A 23,775-nucleotide genomic window follows, 5' to 3' on the forward strand; every position below is an offset into this window, starting at 1 on the left:
AGGAAAATCATGACCCCTTGAATAAATCAGTTTTCATGGCGCACCACAACGATCCACGAGTCCACGACGACGACCACAAAACTTCTGCAGTGATGACTTCAATCTTGTAGCAAGATAACCCTGTTCCAGAAGCCTATTCGTCAGAGTTCTAGCGCGATACAAAAAGTCTGCGTAGTTTCGGCAAGCTCTGGCCTAACGTATCAGTTGTGACATGAACACTCCATACGCAGGCGCTGAAGGGATGCCGCCACAGACGAAAGGAAAGTTGACGATGACGACCCTGTATGAAAAGTTATCACGTTTGTCGTAAAGTTTGGTCAATAGTTTTCCTTTACCATCTATTTCTAAGTGTAGGTCAAGATATGAGGCTGACTTTACAGTGTGTAGTTTCCTTTATCTCAAGTTCTTTGGGGTAGATGCGATGTATCAAATCCCCGAAATTAGGATTGTTTAAAGATAATACGTCATCTATATAGCGGAAACTGAGATTAAAGGATCTAGCTAAACGATATTCATTCTTTCGGATCAGATCAGCTATAAAGTCTATAAAGAATAGGAAAATGTACGTGACTGCTTTTATTTAGATCAAAGATCAGAATCACCAGAGCCTATAGATTTGTAAAGTCTTCTAGCAACTGAAACTTTTTCTTAAACCACCACAGGAAAATAGTTCCACTGACATACCCCGTATATGTACATACACTTAAGTCATACTAAAATATCAAGTATAATTCTATGTTATTTACGCCAATAAACAAAACAAATAAACAACTTTTATTCCGAACTCAATATGCTGATTAAATTTAATTTGAATTAACAACGATCCAATTAAAAATAATTGACCTCTAACCTCTGTATCAGTACCTGCTGTTCATATCAATGCATTTGTGGTTTACATTTGATATTCAAAATGTCACACATTATTTTAGCTGGAAAGGAAAAACTATGACACTATGAAATGTCACCAATCCTAGAAGAAAAATATAAAGAGTGATGCTGTCGTCACATTTCATGCGGGGGTAGAACTAGAGTTCTATAGAAAAGGGGCAGCGATTTTGGTAAAGAAGGGATTCCAGGCTATTATCTTCATATTGGTTGGCCAATTAAGTTCTACATGCCCAAACTAATAAACAAAAGGGTGACCGAACCCCTGAAACCGACCTGATGTATCCATCAGTATTTCGTGCATTTCAGAACGGCAGTAGTCATAAAAATTGAGCCTTTTTTGCAATAGACCGTAATGTCAAAAGGGTACGTTCTATTATATATGGTCAAAGAAGACATTCCTTTAAACGAAAAAAAAAATCAAATAAAAACAACAAGCAAGCAAACAAACAAACAAACAAGAAAAAAGCAAACAGTCAAGAAAAAACAAACAAAGCAAAATTAGACATCGAATCAAACGAACAGAAAACTGACAGGTAGATTGAAAACAAAGTGTGAACTGATCTTAATCTTAAGTACGGTTATCGCCTCGTGATGTCGGAACGAGATGATAAATAAATATATAACTTTGCTTAGATGGTGGCATAGTAATATTTAATAAGCAATTTTCCCAGGAATAGTGTAAATAAACTGTCTGGTGTTAGGGAGCAATCTTTTGATAATTTTTATGGGAGGGGGGAACTAGGATCAAATTTTCTATCCCGTCCTTTTGGTTTGAGAAAATTTAGGTTCTGCCTTTTTTCTTTTCAATATAAACAAAAGAAAAAAAAAATAGATCCGGCCTTTTATTTTTTTCTATGGCCTGTCCTGGCTTTTTCATGATGTTTGAAAATTTCAAACCTGCCTTTTTACTTCAAATTTGGTCCTAGCTCCCCTATACTTATAAAAAGGAAGTTCCCTAATTGGTATTTTTAATAAACATTATAGTTGGTTATTTGGCCATATTTGAATAAATCTTGTGCTATTTCGAAACTAGATGTATCTAAGGTAAACCGGGATGATAAATCTGTAGGTGGTCGGGGGGACTTAAAAGTGCATGGATAATGTTTCCTTCATCGTACCTTATTGTTGAATTCATACTCTAATAAGTCTTCGGCAGTTATGTTATTGTGCGTGTTTCTGGGCCTAGGTGATCTGAAACTAAGCGCCTTTACGGGACACATGGCTGTCTAAGTGACAATATGTAGGTTGGGCCATAGCTTATCAACTGAGAAATAGATTAAGCTACGTGAATGGTGTATGATACATGCATCTCAGGGCGGCAGGGCGGAATTGATTTCAACGATTGTGGCTCAATTAGTTTTATTACAGACAGTGTCGACTTACAGTTAGCTTAATTGAATTTCGACTTGAAAATTTAGAAACTGGAAAGGCCAACTAATAGTTAGTAGTTCAGTTAGGCAGGATGTCTGAGATTTGTGTTAATTATTCTAGCTGTACCATGTATACCGATAACGAACCTGAATGTTACGCAAACTGGAGCAGTGCTACTGTACGATGCCATGTGCATATTTTGTGTGTTATTGTAAAGAAAAGTTGAATGTCATTCGTAATTAGAATGGTGAATAAATATCAGAGTTAAATGTTAACAATTTACAACAACAAGCGCGAGTTTACATACGTTTGAATTCGATTCGTTTTATATCCTTTTATCTTATCCATAGTTAAGAAATTTGACGATTTCTTAGATGTAAAAATACAAACAATTCAATACATGAGTACCATCGTTACGTGAAGAGTCTTAAAGTTTCCTGACTCCGACTCGAGATAAGTTAAATGCTTTCTATCTTTACGCAATCATTTCAACTGTAAAGGACAACTTTTATAGGCCTCATCATAAGGATATTTTTTTTTTCACTGAGAAGAAAGTTACTTTTTAGAAGACATTGGCTAATAGCTGAAAAAAAACCCCAAAAAAACAAAAAACAACAACAACAATTTAAAAACAAAACAAAACAAACAAAAATAAAAACAACAAAAAAAACAGCAACAAAAATAAAAACAAAAACAAAACAAAACAAAACAACACATCCAAAAAGTCTTTTTTTGCCTTCCAAGATAAGAATCATCTTACAACTTCGACCAAAATGACCACTTTTAAGGACCTTAAGGTTCTTGCTATGTATAATGGTTTTCAATATATTGGCTAAAATCTGCAAAAAAGAAAAAGAAAAAAAAAGATTTTTTTGTCTTTTCAAGGAGAATAACTCAGAGAAGAAGATATCGGAAGATCTGTTAATTGACGGCGATGATGATGGCATCATATAGCCCACTAGGACCTTTGGGCAAGTTGAGCTAAAATTATATAATGTGTGGATGAAAAGTAGTGTTTAATACCCTGACTAAAGAGAAGAAAACTTCAACAAACCGTTACCATGGTTACAAGGATATTTGTCTTGAAGAACAAAAAGTCAACATGGGGAAATAAAAGGTAGCCACCAACGATGGCTTTCCAACAGACACCACAAGTGTCTAACGAAATTCATAATAATAAAGAATAATCTCCTTTATTTAAACAGAATATCATATTTAGTCAGTGGAGTATAGTTTACAATATGGTTTCTAAAATAATTTTATAGATATGCTTTTTTTGAAACTCTTAATTGTTGTACAATTTCTAAATTAAACATTTATTTGCATATTGTTCCATAATAAACTACCTGATATAATGAATGATCGTTTAAAATATTCCGTAACATAAATTTAAAAACACATAAGTACTCATGTGTGAATTGATTCAGCGAAATATAAAATATAACCAGGCATTGACATCCATCTTAATTTGGGAAATAATATATGTGATTGTGTCATTATGCACATTTAAAATGATACGTGCAGCCCTTTTTTGTAATTTAAGGAATTTATTTACATTGTTTACGCCATACTGTACAACAATAATTAAAATGTGGGAAAATGATAGAGTTGTACAGTGGGCGCAACAGGGATTTTAATTTCTCACCTAAACGCGGTTGAGAAAAATAGCATTCTCAACGCTCTCCGCGCGTCCCATCACCGGTTGAGTCGCGGTAACGGAGTCGCGGCGATCAGCTGAGAAACGGCGAGTGCCGGTTGAGACATATTCACCAAATTCGCAAACCATGTGTAGACATAAATGGTCTTTAATTGCAGTGTGAATTAAAATGACAGGAAACTGATTTGCTCTCAGGTAATATTCAATTATCTAAAATTTACCGGTGTGTGAATGTTGTAGCTAAGTTGTTTGTTTAACAATTAATTTCGACTTCTTTATGGTCTTCTTTAGTAGAACATTCACCGAAATCTCTAAATTACAGATTATTCAAACAAAATTTGAAGATAGAGCCTTACTTAAATATATTGGATGACAAGGATATATTTACACTCTGTAAATTTAGAACACTAAATCACAAATTACCAATTGAAACCGGCAGATGGAATAACATTGCAAGAGAAAACAGAACATGTATTAAATGTAATAACGGTTCAAATGGGGATGAATATCACTATCTACTGGAGTGTAATTTTTTCAATGAAGATAGGAAGAAATATATTAGCCAAAATATATATCAAAGACCAAATACGCTAAAACTCAAAAACCTTTTGGAATCAGAAAATAAAATTGTTTTGAAAAAAGTTTGTAAATTTATCCGTAAAATTAATATAGAAATTTGTTCTCTTGGCTGAACTCTAAATAATCTGATGTACTGTAAATAGTGTATGTATATGTGTGTTTGTAATCTTTGTCTTCCTTTTTATAAACTTTTCTCTCTTTTTCTCACTCTCCTTTTCCTTTCTTTTTTTTCTCTATACCATTGTTATATTTGGTTTATGAGAATAAATGTCTTGTCTTGTCTTGACTCCGATTGACGGGTCAGCTGACTCTTTGATCCTTATTTGGAAGATTGCAGTCTTAAACAGTATTTTTAATTTTAATTACGAATCGGGGTACAAATTAGAATTAATATTATTGAAAAACGTATTTTTTTTTATCTTTTGGACCGTTTGACTTATAATGCTATAAACGGTGACTAAACAAATTTACGGTTAATAATTTAAATTATTTTTTTTTCTAAATCAATGAGAAGCAATAGCTCGAACTAATATAGTACATGAAAAAGTCAATTCTCCGAAGCACTGTTTATTTCCGTAGTCCACTAGCTACTTGGTTATTTTGAATCGCGCATATTTGGCGGGGCGACTCTATTTTTGTAACTTTAAATGTAATTAAAACAGATTTTGGTTGTATACATGCATTATTTGTCTGAGAATGTTCTACATATTAAAACATATGAGAGTTTTGAAGTTGTTCCCGGATTGAAATTGTTTGGCTGTAAGGTCACGATTTTAGAAATTTGATTTCGAAATCATCAACTACACCGTCTTTAAAACAAAAAGTGGAATATGATGTTTTACTACAATATTAAATGTAGTAAACATTTTTGAAGAGTTTTATGCGGCTGTAACCGAGTTACATCATGTATTTGAATATTTTGTGGGTTGCCATGTGAAAATACAAGTTTTTGAAAGTATTAAAACATGTAAAACAATTTTGTCCTCATTTTGTAAATCTGTCCCGGGTTCCGCGATAGTTTGCGAACACCAGCAAAGTTTGTTATGAAGTTCAGGATAAAAAAAATAGCCTGCAGAGTACAAGAATATTGGACTTTGCTAAAATATTGGTGTGAATTCTATTTTTTTTTTACAAAATATAGATAAATTGTAATTAATTTCATTATTCCGAAGTTCAATAAATCTAGTATAATTATTATAACATCTGAAATCACATGCGCGTAGTTTAGAGCCGGAGATGTCATGATTCATTCCTTGCAAACGGATCTTTTGCGCCAACGGAATAAAATATATATCATAAGAGCCACATCATTGGCACAATAGACCTGTAATTTACGTAGAGGTCTAGGTTGGAACTAAACATAGTAATATTCAAAATACATGTACTCTAAAAGATTGAGTTATTGTTAACAATAATTCATATTTGTTGCAGATCGGGTGCACCAAGGACATTCTATTTAGTTAATTATTTAGTTAATTATTGTGACTTAGGTGATTTATTGCTTTAGAAAATACAAATTTGATGCCGTTTCACTTATTTTGAAATGCCTATACGTTAATTTTGTCCAAATTTTATGCGAAATTACCAAATCCGCCACTGAATTTATTTCATTTACACTTCGTGCGCTGCTTCATAAATATCTTCATCATTTAGTTATATATAATAATTTATTATTGGAGAAACATTATATAATAAGAACTTTCTAATGTATTGGAACCATGACAATTTCCCGGGCGATTTGGCTAACTAAATTCTACTTCAATACTGAAAATATGTGGGGTGTCATGTTTACGGCAATATGTTAGTCGGAAGTAATGCCACGTATGCATTGCTTTTCACACAAGCTCAGGATCAAACATTGTACGGAGTTTCAATATTTGTTATTTCAAGATGTATATAATGCTATATATGTGTGATATGCACAAATATGCCACAAGTTGGGGAACAACTGCTTATTTACAAAAACAATGCATGTTTTTTTATATTACTCTTTTTACGTTGCGCAACAAAACTTTTTTATAGCAATAAAAAATTTGAACTATATACCTGAATTTCTCAGTAAACAAAAAGGACAACTCAAATATGTATGTCGGTTATTTTATAGTTTAAAAATCGCACTTTTAATGAATCATGCTATAATAACATATACATGTATGTTACATTTTTTTTCTATTTTCAGATGGACAGAATATGTATTGATTTGATAGTTGGCTACGTTTACCTACTTTATTGAAAATATTGAAATAAAAAATACAAATACTAGGATATCAGCGGTTTTTGAGTTCGAAGGAGCTCATGTGTGTCTTGTTAGTCAGTATTTCTAGATATTACTTCCATGGTCTGTACATATATACTCTATGCCAACTTTCAATTTACTTTATAAAGCTGTGATATTTAGCTTGGGAAATACTTCAACAGCTGAGGTTTGATTACCATGAAACATGCGGGTCTTTAATGACAAATTTGTGATAGATATGTAACAGATCACATACCCATACATATCCATGTTTTAATGTTTTATAAGAACACTCAAGTATAACAGAGTTAATAGTGGAGACAGAGGTACTTCAATGAGACAACATCTGATGACGAGAAAAGCTTAAAACAACCGGTTTCTATAACAATTTTCTGTGAAGTTTTCATTTAAGCTTACAGAAATACGACCTAGAAATCACGGACCTGTTGACATAATTCGCAGAAAAAAAATACGACTTTTAATATATTAAAGGTTTGGAAAGTATAGATTGAATATAGAAGCCATGTTGATCCATTCCAGCTGCACGTCTGTATGTACCTTGATATTGGTCCAATTTGAATTGAATCTACCATTTGTTTCTATAGATTGACTGTAGAAGCCTAACTTGCCTATCGTCACTGCAGTTACATGTTCTAATTGTTACGCGCTATTTAAATAGGCATTTCTCGTACTGTCTTTCCGTAGCCAAATACAACTCTGATCTCACTGACCTAACTAATTAACTGACTGGTAAAGCTATAAGAACACCGCTTTAATACGTAGTTTTAATGTTCTTACACATCAAGTTCAAGATCAACAATTTGGTAATACTAGTCTTTTTGCAGTAACATTAAACTATCGCACAAAATCTTCTACCAATACAAACACTATGATGAGCTTGTTAATATTCGGCAGTGAGTTGATGACAACCATTCCTGCTCTATAAAGGTGGTAAAACTTACGTATGTATTATACATTATTGTACTTGGCAACATATATATTAACTTGGATTTCTTGTTTAATTCTTTTATTGTATAAGTTTATCTTCATTGTACTCTGAACATGACGGTCATGTATTATACTGCCCACCTTGCAAGATTTATTCTACACTAAATCCGAACGAAAGGAGAAGTCCCAAAATTTGAAAGTTACTATAATACCTGTAGAACTTTCAAATTATGTAAGGCTGTCCTACGGCGAGTGAACAATTATCTAAGTCAAAGTATACTTTCAAAATTTAAAGCCTCTTTTATTAATACGACTACGTAAAGACCTCTCTGCTACAGTCTGGACTCTCGGTTTTTTAGAAGCACTTCAGAAAGCTAAATCCTGATCATTCATTGCCTGCTTAATGTAAAACTTGTAAGCAAGTGTTTCTAGGATAATCTTTCGAAGAAATAGATAACAAAATATGTTCCACTTTTTGTTTTATTACTCAATTAATTTTCAAATATCATCTGAAAATATACGACAAATTTATATCTATAAATAATTGTATACATCGATATATCTACACAATATTGTAAGTGCGGTATTATCCGACTTTGTATACACTTATTAATTTACGATTAATTTTAAAATCTGCTTGCATAATTCTTTATACAATATATTTAAAAATTAGTTTTTATTTTAGTTTGCTTTTATTCAAATTGAAAACATTGAAATTCAAAGTGTATATTTGAATAGGAGTACATAAAGAAAAAAAATGTATTTAAAACATAAAAAAGATTAAATTGTTTTGTTTTTTACATTCTACTACGCTTTTCAAAACTTGTGAAAATGCGGCACATGTTTAATAGCGAAAAGTCAATTAACGGTACGAATGTTTGAATGTGATGTTAATTGCCGTGTTAATTTCGAATTTGGAAATAATTATTATGGAATTAGAACACTTGCAGGGTTAGTTTTATAGGTAAGGATTACCTGTAAACAGTTAAGAAACATCGTGATTACGCTCAACGGGTAAAAATCAACTTCAATCAAGTTTGAAAAAAAAAGTACTACAATCTAAGTAAATGAGTAAGTTGAGGTGAAACGTAAGTACAATTAACTTGTATTAAAAAAACGAATATCGATATTACGTTAAACAGATTTTTTTAAACGATAAATCCTTTCTCAACGCTATCACATCACCGATTATCAACCGGCGCTCAGTCGCGACTCAACCGCGAAACGGTGATTGCCGCGGAGGCCCAATTCTCAACGCAACTCCGCCTCAACCGCGTTTAGGTTAGAAATTAAAATCCGCATTGCGCCCACTGTATTCTTTAAGTAGAGCTTCAGTAGACATAAAACTTCTAAGACGTTTTAACACATAAATTTTCTTTGAAATTGTATTAAATTTTGTTAAAATATCAATATGTTAAGATCATATATATTGATATCTAAAAGTTTAGAAGTTTCAACAGTTTATAGTTCAATATCATCTATGTTAATACATATTTTTCTTCATTTAGATAACTTTTGCTTAGGGCCAATAAGCACACACTGAGTCTTCTCACGATTCATTGTAAGTTTGTTACACTTCATCCAATGAATAGAGTTTACAATATCTTCTTTTAATTTTCTCTCATGGACAAGTACAATTACTAATTTATCAGCAACATTTTGTGATGTATCATCAGCATAAACAGTTGCATGTGAATGAACTAAATAATCTTGATAGTCACTAACAAGTTATATAAAAAAAGGGTCTAAGGATAGATCCTTGAAGAGCACCTATAATAATACTTTCAGGTCTATAAATGAAGCACCTATTAACTTTCCTTCATCTATATTTCAAAGACAAAGATCAATCAAACAGGTTAAAACACTTTCAGATAAGTGCTTCGGTCTGAAACCTGACTAACAATTTGTAATTCATTTATCAGTTGATAAATACTCATAAAAAAGTATTGAATATATGTTTTTTTTTTTGGTCTGAAGTTATTTACAATGTGTTCATCTACGGATTTAGAAATAAGAATTACTCTTGCTACCTTCCAGTCTTTTTCAACAATATGAATCCAAATATTAGCAATAACATCAGATGTCATTTTCAGTACATGTAATTTGACAGAAATATTGTCTAAACCAGTAGCTTTTGCTGTAGACATATTATGTATTTCTTTTTTTCACAAAAGTTTCAGACATATTTGGAATAACAAATAAGTTTGGTTACATAAGTTGCTTTACATCAGGCAGAGAATTATAAAAGTTTTTTCCCAGGATCATGACCAATGTTACAAACGAACACAATAATTTGATTCTTACTTAAGTGACATCATCACACTATATTTAAAGAACAATAAAAGAAAAAAAAGTAATGATACTGATTATATTTTAAATAATAATAGTAATAAACCGGATTCTTTCCAGGAGAAATAAAAGGAGTCTTCGACCATCATAACGATTAGAAAGTGTATAAATTTGAAAGTCGACTTTTTTATTTGATAATCAACAGACATTATTATTCTATCTAATTAAATTTGGCACGCGGATGACAGATAATTTTTGATAACCAAGATTAAGTCATATATATAGACTCAATCATACCAATGCCCTCAGGACTTCGAAGTTAACATGCTACCACTCAATTATGCTATTTATAACAAGTTCCTATACAACACAATCTCATTCAAAGAAGTGTAGCGAATGTTTCATTAAAATCACAACACGTGCCATTGCTGGCGAATATGCACAAGATTTGATGGCAGGCACCAAGTAGCTCACGTATGAATCCAAACTAACACAAAAGTAGAAGCATTCCAGACACTTTGAAAAGGGGTTGGTGGGGTGGGCAGGGTGCCAGCCGAGGTTTCTAAAAAAAGGGGGGTGCTAGGACATTATTTACCATTTTTTGCCAATTTTATACACGAAAATAACAAATTGTCCAATACAAAAGGGGGTGTCAACTCCTGCCCCTTCAGGATCAGTCACTGATTTCACTGGTAAACTGTTTATGAAAATAATGTAGGCATTACACAAACGAACAAATGAAATGATTAAATTCGTATAAACGGTGAACTCTTTCTTCTTCATTTATTCTTCTTTGTCTTCGTTGCTTAAAATACTAATTCTTATTGTATTCCTTTCTTTTATTATCACTTTATCTATCATTTATATTCTCTACTGTTTTGACGGATTTTGACCTGTGACAAACTGCCCAGTTTTGATGAAATATACAGTAAATAATTAACCATAATATAGCGGGAGTTAAATTCGTGTAACCCACCATTTCCATCGGAAATGTCCGTACAAAGTAAGGACTATTAAGGTGATTTCCAACTTTCCAGCTTTTACCCTGTTATTGTCATTGTTATACGGACTTTCCATTTGACTACTAGTATTTGCCAATAGTTCATTAGTTCGGTAATTTTGTTATTACCCTTCATTGACCATTGGTTACAAAATATATATATGTCTCCTCATAGTAAATGTTTATTACCTATTACAATTATATTCATATTCATGTACTTGGGTCAGTACAGTAGCGTTATATCAGATTCATTTTGATAGGGCATCAATAGATAAAAAAATAATCATGGTACACTAGCTATGATAAATTAATTACCAACCTGCTGAAAATGACGTTATTTGTACCTTCCTTTCATTGGTCAAAAGTTACTTTTGTCATGACAAATTTCAGTTTTGTATTACAGACTTTTGTTACCTAATTTGAATATTGGAATATTGGGTAACAAGAGTCAATAAGTATGCAAACTAGTTTAGTTTGGATTTTGTGAACTAATTTGCATACAAAACTGAGAAATATTACAAAATTAAATTTTGTGTTTACAAAATTGAATTCTGTCAAAATAAAATCTCTTTTGCATCCAATTTAACACAAAATTCTCTTTTGTGTTACAAAAATAACTTTTGTACCGCAAAAGTCATTTTTGTGTCAAAGAAGTCAATTTTGTGCCGCAGAAGTCATTTTTGTGTCAAAGAAGTCAAATTTATATGCAAATTAGTTTAATGAATCCTTGGATATGCAAATGAATTCTCTCATCACGATTTTGTAAGAAGGCTTCCCAATAGATATGGTAACCGTGGGTCTCGCAGACGCAGGTTTCCGATTACTTCGAGCAAGGACATATCATATGGGTGATGAGCTATCTGTAAAAGTAAGTAATACCTTCTTACAAAATCGGGATGAGATAATTCATTTGCATATTAAAAGGATATTGTAAACTAATCTGCAAACAAAATTGACTTTTGTGACACAAAATTCACTTTTGTGTTAAATTTTCACTTCTGTCTCCACAATAATTACTTTAAATTACAAAACCACAGGATGCTAACTGATTTAATCAACATTTTGCATACAGTTTCAATTTTGTCTCATAAAATTGACTTTTGTTATTTAATTTCCATATCTGGTAACAAAAGTCAATTTTTCTATGCAAATAAGGTAATATTTGGATACCTTTTTGACAAAATTGAATTTTGTCGTGACAAAAATGAATTTTCTCCAAAAATGAGATTGTGGAAAAGCATAAATCTGTGTTATCCTCTTTTGGTGTCTCTATCAAGGACGATGATTGTGATTTACCAACTATGTACTGGATTCCTAAACTCCACAGGAATCCATACAAAGTTACATAGCTGTATCTGCAAAATGTACCACAAAACCTTTTTCTAAACTTTTAATTTCTATACTCACAACTGTCAAAGAGGGTCTGCAATCCTATCACAACACTTATTACTCCCGTAGTGGTATTAATTCAATGTGGATCCTGAAAAATTCGAAAGATCTTTTGGAGACAATCAGTTCAAGACTATTATCTGAATATAATAGCATTAAAACCTATGATTTTTCAACACTGTATACTTCTATTCCCCATACTCAGTTAAAATCCCGACTTGAAAACATTATACACCGTTGTTTTTCCCAAAAAGATGGTACACCAGACCGATCATACAAATGTAAACATATTTTTTCAAGTTCAGTTGATGTAAATGCATTTGTATTCTAAAACAATGAAATAACATTCTCCATTAACGAAAATAGAAATGATTCTTTTAACAAGTTCTAACATAATGTCTTAGTGTAAGATGCTATTTTTAGAATGAGAGGCAAATTAACTTACTCTTACGAAGTAAGAATGAAATTCCTTTGGATAGTTTCGATTACCGGTAAAAAAAAACAAAACAAAAAACAAAAAAAAACGGCTTGATCGAGTATAGTAACACGATATCGAATTTCTCTTTAAATACGATATTCATCTTATGTTTTAATCGGAAATGATACATAAACTTGTTTCTTCTTAGATTTTTTACTCAGCATTTTTTTTTTGTAGAGAATAAAATAAATCGGCAAAAGAGCATAACTATAAAGATACTAGTGCAAGCTGGCTCATCAGTAAATCAGATGGCATTAGATGAAAACTCACCTCTGGCATTGACCTTACAATCCAACAATGGTAAAAATGGATTTCAACCATTATTACAATTCTTCTTAATGCTGGTGCAAGGCCAAACCATCATGAGTTAGAAACATCGATGGGTTCTCCATTAGCCAAAGCAATGATTAAAGGATATCCCTGCATTGTTCGAATGCTACTAAAGCATGGAGCGGATCCAAACTTTATTTGACGGGATCAGCTGACGATATTACAAGCCTATATCTTATCGAGAGGTACAAATTATATAGAATAATGCCGGTTTTGACATTCATTTCAAAGGGGCCAATGTCTTCAGGTTGAAAGATGGTTTCACTTATACATCAGAAATGTCATTTACGCGATGGTTTGCAACGCGGCAAAATGGTTCACACCCGCGAGTCTTATCGGAGATTAGGTGGTCGCTTTGTAGAGCAACAACAAAGAGTCACAGATGGGAAGGATTGTCCAGTCGGTAAACATTTGAAGGAGGTCAACAAAAGTGTTAATGAAATGAAATTAACTTTCCTTTTGGAAATATGTATAGGTGAAAAATAGCGATAGTTCCTCGAACAACGGAACATCAGATTTTTTTGAGGACTGCTCACCCCTTTGAAATAAATGTCAAAATCCGCATTTATTAGTTGACATATCACGGTTTTCTTTTGTTTCTCATAATTTATACTTGTAATTTTATTTATTTTCATATTGAACAGGTTACGCCATTACAATAACCAAGATCAATTGCGAATGGCACCTTGTCTCTTCAGTCTGGGTCGACAGCCTTTACCTTTAGAACATTTTGCTCCTAACGAAGGCAGAAAGGCCGAAAATTTGGGCCTCACTTTCTATATTTTAAGCGTTTTATTTGTTTTTGGTTTTCCTTTACCTTTAAAAGTTACCATTGTTCACTTTTTTTTACTAATCTTATTTTTTTATAAAGCCTAGTTGGTCGAAAACACATTTGCAATCTCGCACCAATTCCAGAGTATGGGTGTAGCTTAGACTTGATGATTTTATATGTATATGCATCCTTGTATCAACAAACAATATTGTACCTCGCCGTGAATGGTGTATGTCTATATAGTAGTGCACTAGCAAGAAAAACAGTAGAGTTCTCACATCCCATTAAACTTCTTATATGTATATTGTTCCATTTAGTAACAAATTTACATGCAGTGATTGAACGAAACAAATGCTAGGTCTAATTTCAATTAGATTGGTATATTACTTGATTTGAGTGTATTTGTATATCATTGCCTGTTATCTACTGTATTACCCGATACAATCTGAAGTTGTCCTATTCAGCTGATGTTTACGCTCTAGATTTACTGATGATGAAGTATCACTCAATCAACGAAAGGTATGTTTATATAGCCTAGGTGACCGTGTGGTTTAGAGCGTTGGACTTAGTGCAGGCGGTGTTGCCATAACTTTCAGAGCAGAGTTGGGGTTCGAATCCCGCTGAGAGAGCGACCAAAATTTGTACTCGCATACAAATATGTATAATATTTAAAAATAATTGAATTTGTTCTAAAATTCATTTTAGCCATATACAATGATAGAAGCACATACGAATGTCTGAAATGTTCATAACAACATAATAATAAAATATTTCATGAATGCATGATTTCAAAAAGGGGAGGGTTTGCTCACACCAAGGTACTTTAAACCCGCCGCATTAACTGCGCCTGCCCAGGTAAAGATTTCGGGTCTCCGTATAGTCTTGTTTCGTTTTCAGTTTACTTTTTTTTAAGCTGGAGTCTTTAAGGGCAACAATTTGCTGTACCAGTGTACAATTTTGTTTTTGGACCAGGTTCAATCTGCCCTGTGGTATAAGGGTTTTCCGTATCGTTCATCGTAGACCCATGGGTGGCCTTGAGCTGATTTTTTTCCATTTCGGTTGTTGTCTCTTTGACAAAATTCATAATATCCTTTCTCGTTATACCGTATTCGGTATGATTAAAAGCATCTAAAGAAATTTTGGAAAAAAAGAATTAAGTTAAAAAACAAAAACAAAATGGAAATCTTTGCACATTGAAAAAAAATAGTTGCACCATAAAAAAACTTTAAATATAAAATGACTTATCATTAAGTTATTCAACACATCATCTTATTCATCCAGGTTTTCTTTTTATCGTGGCACTTAAAATAACTAATATGCTAAAGTTACGAGTTTTAATAGGCTCGAATGGTATACTTTGCTTGCTTTTTACCAGTGAAGAAAAACAGATTTGTAAATTTAGCTATACGTTCACATGTAACTCATTAGAATGGGGCTTATATGTAAGAACTCCGACATACCATTTTGTTGCCGACAAGGGTGAGCTCTCGTCTCTTATTTCAGTTTGGAAAGACAACAAACACCCTTGCTAAAGAGTCAAGGGAACAAATATTCCAGTGGAAATCATGTGAATGCAATCCGATTACAGACATGGAAAACAGTCACACAAAGATTTCAAAATAAACAACTTATACGTGGAAAGAAACAACAAGTAAATGAGCAACTTGGACTCCATTGAAACATAAGAAGCATTGACCAGGTGCACCAGTAGGGCAAGCCTAATATTTTTCCGTACTTTTCGAAAAACACCCGCTGAGTTGCTTATAGGAAGTCAAGTTCGGAGTGGACGAAAGAAGAAAGGAAAACTATGACATGTTAAACAAATCTGTTCTCATGGTGCAGATCACCTAAACAAATGGGCGTGCGTCACAAATGGACGACGTGGTAGTAGTTTGCGCTATATAATACGTATATAAAATAGTGTGATTTGTCTTTAAGGCAGCATTATGTACTTGAAAAGACACAACTTTATTGAATTCCATTACAACTCTATCTAATATTGAACTAGTTCTAATACCAATCAAAACTTATTTTTGTGAACTACTGCAGTATACATCTCAATTTAAAATTCTTTTCCATTTAGTCATTTACATTTATCAACATTAGACGCATTTACATAAAATCTATCTTATAGTTTCAACAACACATAATTCCACTTACTGTGCATAACGTTAAAACACGAAAATTGTATTGAATAGTTTGCTTTATAAGACGATGGAAAACAATGTTTAATACCAACTAGGAAACAAATGATAACATCTGTATCTGTTAAACAGATCCTTAATCTTAACTATAGCATGCTTTGTTTACGGAAATCGTGTTGCATAGGATATACTTTAGCAATTACAAAATCTGCAGAATTACTTCGATTTATGAATTTTAGGTTGATCTGCAGTTATGCAGTTTGGTGTTGCATAATGGAAATTTTCGTAACAGATTTCTCAGCTTCTACAAAAAGGAATGCTTAGATATTTGGTTGTTGCCTTTCGATAATCCCTTTTCAGGTTCATTACTCATCCACTTCCTGTTTACCGATCGGCTTTGTAGTTACTTAGGTGCTGCTTAATTGAAATATCGAAACAGATTTCTCAGCTTCTACGAAAGAGAATGTTAAGATATTTGGTATATCGTTTCTACATGACGCATTGTAGTGTGTCTCCATTCACCAGCATGGATTGAAATGTTGAGTGGGAGTATTCTTAGCACGACGTAGCGTGCAACATCTTGTTTGTTTTACAGGAAAACTTATATTGTAAAGTTTTGTAATACAAGAATACAACCATATGAGTATTGGAATTTTACAATACAAACTATTGGTGAGTAATACTTGGATTGTATATATGACGATTGGTGTCAACAATCCTTATCATACTTTGGGTTAGGCAACTGCCTGCATCCGAGCATCTAATTCAGCGTAATGGATCTAGATATTGTAAATAATTATTCTTTATTGTTTGCTTTATTTTTGAATTGCATTTTTTAGATTTAAATGAATTTAAAGGCTACTTTCACTTTGAATTCCCTACCCTGACCCATTTCTGCGTGCCTGTCTGATATCTATTCCAGTTTGACTGAAGGTCTATCGTTAGCCTCGCATACGATGCTCGGTACTAAAGGGTTATAAACCTTTGACAAAATGAGTATTTCAAAATTTGGTATGCTGTACACGTGGTTTAAAGACAAAAACTGGACTACGAATACAGGACAAAACAGACAAAACACAATAATAAAACAAACTACTTAAAAGAATACACACAGAAACTTGAGAATAGGTACGCAACCTTCAATACAAAACGTATAATTAGGACCAGATGCACTGGTAGGGTAAGCATCATATGCTATTCTAGAAACACCCTCTCATACAAAATCAGTTTAAAAATGAAAAAAAAAGTATGACACTGTGCACAAATCTTTTCTCTCGATCGAGTTGGCCAAACCATAACAATAACCGAGTTCATGAAGTCGAAGGTGAAAAAAGGTGGTGACGTTGTTTTAATAGTTTGGTAGGTAGAACATCCGCGTAGTTTCGGTAGGCTTTAACACTTTCTATCACATTCAAAGAGACTGAATAAATGTTGCAACAGACAAATGCAAAATGTTAATGACAGTTGTAGTGCAGTTGTAATAGCTTTTGTCATAAAGTTTACAGGATCCGTTGTCATCCTGAAGCAGATCTCTCAGTATATGTAGTGTCCATTAAGTTCTTTTTAGATAGATACAGGGTAAAACATCACCAAAACTCTGATTACTGTGAAAGTACAATTGTTCGTGGGGTACTCATTTTCGTGGTTTTTGTGGGTAGGCCAAAACGACAAAATTTTGTTACCAACGAAAAGGAGAATTCCATTGATGTAAATACTGAAAACCTCAAAACCACGATTTCAAGAATCTACGAACTTGTGTTTCTTCTTTTATCCACGAAAATCGGTATTCACGAATTAAAAGTACTTTCACAGTATTCAGTGATAGAACGTAACCCTTATAGATGAAGTAATGTATTTAAAACCCCGACTAACTGCTGGTCATTTATTGGACCAGGTCTTAAATGAATTATGTCTTATGATGATGAATGAACATATACTGGCAGGGTACGATTAGTTTACATGGGTATACCAAACATGTCAATAACAAACGAAAAAATAGGCTGTCGATCAAGTATTTCAACATTCTCGCGAACCCCTTTACGTTGCATTTATATTCTTTCATTTACTAAATGTTGACGGACATATAGTTATTTCAGTAGGTGATGCATATAAAACTGCTTTAGTTATGAACATCTTGCATTTTTGTTTGACAATCAAATAATTTGATTTTGAAAATTCTGAAACTTTGTTAACATTATATCTTGAAAAGTAAGATTTGCAGTTAAACGTTCTCAATAGATAAAATGTAATGTGTTTTAGAAAAACAGTATCCTTTAATCAAAATGTTAATGCCTTCTTGTTGTTACAGATAAACATTTCAAAATTGAATAAAGCAAAATTAAATAAATTGTAAATTTTCAATATGTTCGTTAATGAGATGAAACTGGCCCATATAATAATGAAAGCAGGTTCAGGTAATGTTCGCCTGCAGTTCACATGTCTATTTTATCAGATAAAGATTTGTGAACTTGATGTTGAAAATGGTGATTAAAACGGAAAGTTTTTTTTATAGAAGAAAATCCATTGTTTAGGGATCTATAGCAAGCGACACGAAGGTCAATTAAATCTGTTGTACATTTAAGCAAAATCTTCGTGCATTCTGTACATTTTGTCAGCTTTCTCGGTGTTGTCTATATCGGATGCCCAAGTGTTACACAGAAAATCAATAAAATATACATAGTTGAACAAGAAATAAGTTTGTCTCAGTTTATTGGAATAATTCTTTGGACAAAACATCAGGATCCTATTAAAAGAGTTTCTTGTGATAACAAAAGTTTGCGTTTATCAGCGGTAAACGTGACAAATTTAACATACTTTTACAAATCGCGTAATCCTTGAGACTCCTTGTATTTGTCTACTGGTAGATGTGATATATACTACAACACAGGAGACGTCTAACACTAGCAAGAAACACAGCAAACGAATGTCAGAACGAATATTCCTCAGACACAGAATGACAACTCAAGAACTTCAACTCGTAAGAACTTTATTCCATTGTGGTCAACCATATAATACTCCAAATACAAATGTTCAATCCGAATACACCACTGTATATACCAGCCATGAGGAAATATTAAATTGACGCTTATCAACAACTTACTCAATCCATCGTCAAGAAAGATCTCTTTTTGTAAAGACAGACGAAATACGACGAAACACCAGGATATTTCTTACAATTGAAAGCTAGTTTTCATAACAATATGCAGGTACTAAATGTATCTCCATTGGAGGAAATAGACCTATTGGTGAAATGGCTAGGCCATGAAAGTTCGAAACATGCATTAAGTATTCGTACCGTGAACGCAACCAATCCAGCTCAATGAGTTATTATAATATGGAACCTACATTTAGAAAGAAACTTCAAGTTTTTCCTAGAATAACAAACAATTAAAATAAACGTCTATCCGAACATGTGGACCTAATTTCTGAAATTGAGGCTGTGAAGGAAAACAACATGTACGAATGCTTGTTCAGTATCTACGACTCATAAGCCGGAATGAACTCAATTATTGCAAAATTGCCACACAATCTTCGAAACAAATGGACGACTGAGGCTAATAGATATAGGACTGTTCACAATATGACTTACCCACGATACTTTATATTTAAAACATTTCTGCAACTTATGGCAAAGATGAAGAACAGAAAACCGTGAGGTAAATTGGGTACCTCGAACCTCACCTTATCGTCAGATATACACCAGGCCAATTCAGCTCTTAGTCGCACGCACGGGCACAAAGGAGGTGAATCCAGCGTCTGAACACGACGTGACAGAAAATTCTTGCCCGATTCATGGGTTTGGACACACTCTATAAGAACAGATGATTTAGAATGAAGCCTATGGCAGAACGCATTGAATTCTTAAAAAAAAGAATAAACTTTGCTTTGGTTCTTGTGGCCAAGATCAACATCAAAAGAAAGTCTGTAAAGAATGTGTGAAATGTTACGTCACCCGACAGCTCTGCACATAGATGAAGATACTACTAAGAGCAAGAATCCCCTGATATCTGACGGGGGGAGGATGGAATAAAGGACATACAGGCAAAATGTACATAGATATATGGCATATCAACAGCCACAAGCAAGTCGTGTGCGAAAATAGTATTGGTAAAAGCATTACCATAAAGGAAAGCCTCATTTGGCAAGGACTATGTAATCACTGATAGATGATCAGAGCAATCGATCATTAGCTATCCCAAACGTCTTTGATACCTTAAAAGACTATGGTCCAGAGAATGGGTGCTTGTAAATTCACTACTTCAGGACGGTTGGGTAATGACTACGTTATTAGTGCTATGGATGACTATATCGTTGAACTCTGAGAGAGTGTAACGATATTTCTAACAACAGGAACGAGATTGCTTCACCCAATGTGGCTAAATAGTACAACCATCTAACCGATAATTTTCATCTGATTTCTTGAAATTAACGACGATGCACAAGTTGACGTATTAAATGGAAGAGATTTAAAAGTAGAACACCACGGACAACAGACAAAGCCAAAAGTATTAGTCGATCTGTTGAGGGTGATATCTTTTTGAACAGTTATGGACTCTGGCGTTGTAAAAGATTCTGATGGTCTCTTGGTAGCTGCGTTGCCGTTCTGGGAAAATATTCCGGCTGAAGAGAACAACAATCCTTGGCTTTAAAGCGAGCAAAATGTTTTGATTACAGTCTTAAATAAAATACTGCCAAACAACATCATGTCGTGCAATTCTTGAACAAGATAATCACAATTGGTCACGCGGAACCAGCTCCACCTTCGCAAACATCTTCTGAATGTTGGTACTAACCCATGTTTTCAGTGTATCATGTGATGAAACCTAACAGTGTTCAGGTGGTTCTCGATTTATTAGCGTCATGGTCATTCATTAAACCAAGTTCTTCTCAAAGACCCAGACCTTCAAACGATCTGTTAGAATACTACTTCGTTTCCACCGATAGACCACCGCAGCGAGTGCCGACATGAAACAAATGATCTCTAATTTCAAGGTAGGGGAAGACCATCGAGACTTCCTAAGATTTTTTTGGCATGCGGAGAACGACATTAGCAAACCACTGATAACTTCTCAATGACCGTGCATATTTGTGGTAATTGCCAATCGCCGTCAGTTGCTACATAGGAATTCGTAAATCACTTGAAAATGCAGGCATTGACATTATAGATTTTGTTGATAACAAATTTTACGTGGATGATGGCCTTATTTCTTGCGAGGCTGTGAATTTGATGAAACAGACACAAGTTGCTCTACAAAATGGTAGTTATTTAAGGTTACACAAGATCACATCTAATGGTAGGGACGTGTCGAATCAATTTAGGGTTGACGATTTGACAAACAATATCAAAGACATAACTTTCGAGAACACTCCCAATGCAAATAAGCCTTGGTACGGCATGGGATATAAACATGGATTATTTCACGTTTCAAGTAGCATCATACATTTAACTTTTCACTAAGCGAAGGGTACATTCTACGATCAATGGCCTCTTCGATCCGATTGGGTTTACTTGCTCCTGTATCTGTACTTAGTAAACTTATGTTACTTGAGATGATGACAGCTCTTGGACACACCGAAAGGGACGAACCATTAACGATTACTTACTTTCAGCCTTGGACCAAATGGGTTGAACACCTACCAAAACTTGAACAATGCTCTATTCCTTTAATATATAGTGGCATTTCGTTTGCAAAGGCTTTCAATAAAGATTTTCATATTTTTTTCGACGCTTCGAAAGAAACAATTGGCACAGTAGCTCACATAAGACTATTCGACGTGGACAATGTTACAGTGAGTTTTCATCTGGGGAAGGGCACATCAGCCCCAGTACATGGGAATATGATATCGCTACTAGAACTGTGTGCCGCAGTTCTTGCAACAGAGGTAACCGAAATGGGCAAGGACAATTTCGGTATAAACTCGTGTAATATATACTTTTACATAGAATCAAAGTGGTCTATGGACCTTAATTACGAACACGAATCATACCCATCAGTCGATGTCGACATCGATAAGGAATTTCGACTAGAATTCAGATAGAGAAAACGGAAACGAATGTTAACGAAAATTTGTATACACTTGGATAGCCATATTTTTCTAGAGCTTCTAAGATGGGAATGATAGTAAATGCGATTGAAATGCTCAGGCACAAAGTGCAAAAACACATGCGTCAAGACAGAAATTTATGATTCACGGGGATCTGTGAAACACTTTCATCGTTCGGCAGATTCAGTCGGAAAGTTATAGAGATGAAATAGAGTGTATCAGAAATGGTAAACCATTGCCCAGGAATAGTTCACTTTCTCAATACTTGATAAGAATGTTCTACGAGTAGGTGGTCGTTTGCACAACTACAAGGATATGGAAAACTACCTGACATGTCAAAACATCCTATCATTATGCCGAAACATCATGTATCAACGCTCATTGTACGTCATTTCCATGAGACAGTTTTTCATCAAGGTAGAACTTTCACAGATGGCGCTGTTCGCACAGGGGAATCTGGATAGTCGATGGACGTCGATTGGTGTCATCAGTACTGCATAAATACGTTGTGTGTAGGAAACCTCTAGGCCGATTTTCATGGCAACAAGTGTCAGACTAACCTGAGAACACCTTCGAACTGTGTCAACCTCAAAGAAAGTAAATAGAGGAGAGCGTGTTAATCTGTTCTCATGTAAACAAGGGTGCTAACGTTTCTAATTAGACTGTGCTCAACGATTATGTCTGGCATTCTTGTTTACATGTTTCGTTGGTAGGGTAATTCATATTGAAGTCATAGAAGAACTCAGTAGTGCTTCGTTCGTCAATATACTTATGCGTTTTAGTGCTTTAATAGGTCTCGTCAAACAGTTTTGCTCAGATCCGTTGCACACATTTTGAAGGCGGTGCAGAATAACTCAATTGAATATCGGAATTTGTTGAATTGATCCAGTGAACGGATTCCTCTCGAAAAACGACATTCAGTAAAAGTTCTATACCTCTCTCTCTCTCTTCCCATATGGAAGTTGTTTGGGAACAAGAAAGATCTTAAACTCTATGCTTTTACGTGAAGGTTCTAAACTACTTACACATGAAGTACTTACTACATTAACTGCTGCAGTCACTGCTATTGCAAACGCTAAGACCCTTAGTGTCGGTTTCGAGTAATCCGGAATTTCATTATGTCTTAAGTCCAGCAATGGTCCTCACGCAAAAGACTAATAATGCACTGTAACTTTTCCGTCGTTTGGAAATAAGGACTAACCCAGATCTCAGTGGAAACACACTCAGGTATTAGCGAATGAATTTATGATCAGGAACCGTTGGCGCAATGAATATTTCAATCGTTTCCAATCTCGACAGACATAGAATGACTTTTGTAGGAATGTTAAAAAGAGTTACCTTATATTATTGAGGGAAGGCGAATCTCCACGTCTCTGTTAGCCAATGGCAATCGTCAAATACACGTTTCCCAGTTCAGGAAGTTAGGAAAGTGCATACTGGTTTTGTGTGTAATTGGTAGAGAATCTGCTACGTTAATCCCTTCACAGAACTTGTCATGCTCCGTGAATATGATGACCATGTGTAACTTTGTATATGTGGTATTGGACTATTTGAGTTATGCATTTAGACTTGTGTATTGTGATAAACACTATTTGATATATCCAGTCTTTGAATGAAACGTTTTTATTTTGGAGTTATTTAGTGATTTC

Source organism: Perna viridis, chromosome 8 (assembly GCF_037379345.1).
Source record: "Perna viridis isolate PV_CMFRI_1.1 ecotype Kerala chromosome 8, ASM3737934v1, whole genome shotgun sequence".
In the NCBI taxonomy this organism is placed as follows: domain Eukaryota; kingdom Metazoa; phylum Mollusca; class Bivalvia; order Mytilida; family Mytilidae; genus Perna; species Perna viridis.